The sequence below is a fragment of the Myotis davidii genome, unplaced genomic scaffold (genome assembly GCF_000327345.1).
Source record: "Myotis davidii unplaced genomic scaffold, ASM32734v1 scaffold592, whole genome shotgun sequence".
In the NCBI taxonomy this organism is placed as follows: domain Eukaryota; kingdom Metazoa; phylum Chordata; class Mammalia; order Chiroptera; family Vespertilionidae; genus Myotis; species Myotis davidii.
Window position 1 is genome coordinate 1,356,979 of NW_006284844.1, and position 402 is coordinate 1,357,380.

At 61.9% G+C, this 402-nt stretch overlaps 1 protein-coding gene across 1 annotated transcript in view; it reads left to right on the plus strand.

The window, feature by feature from the left end:
• RPS6KA2 (ribosomal protein S6 kinase, 90kDa, polypeptide 2) overlaps nucleotides 1-402 on the plus strand; it is a 24,438-nt gene that overhangs the window by 22,989 nt on the left and 1,047 nt on the right. The gene's annotated exons all lie outside the window — the stretch shown is intronic.

The window sequence follows — 402 nt, forward strand, 5'->3', positions numbered from 1 at the left end:
AATATTCTAATAGATTCCCTGGTACATCCCCAGTGCGGGGCGTGCAGGAGGCAGACCGTCAGTGATTCTCTCATTGTTGATGTCTCTCTCTCTCTCTCCCTCTCCCTTCCTCTCTCCGAAACCAGTTTTTTAAAAACTCGTAAGTGGCCAAGAGGAGGTGGCCAGGCCCTGACCGGGTGCCAATGTGTGGTGGGGACATCGCAGGCCGAGAGCAGGCAAGCGCCTGCCAAAGCAGGGGCGGTTGACCTCAGCCTGGAGCCCCGTGGGCGTCTGGAATATGTGCCCCAAGTGACCAGCGCAGCTGCCGCTGAACACGGAGATAAGGCCGCAGGTCCCTGCAGCTCTCGGCGTCCCACGGCGGCCCTGTGCCGTGGGGAACCGAGGCCCAGAGGCCGCGCCGCC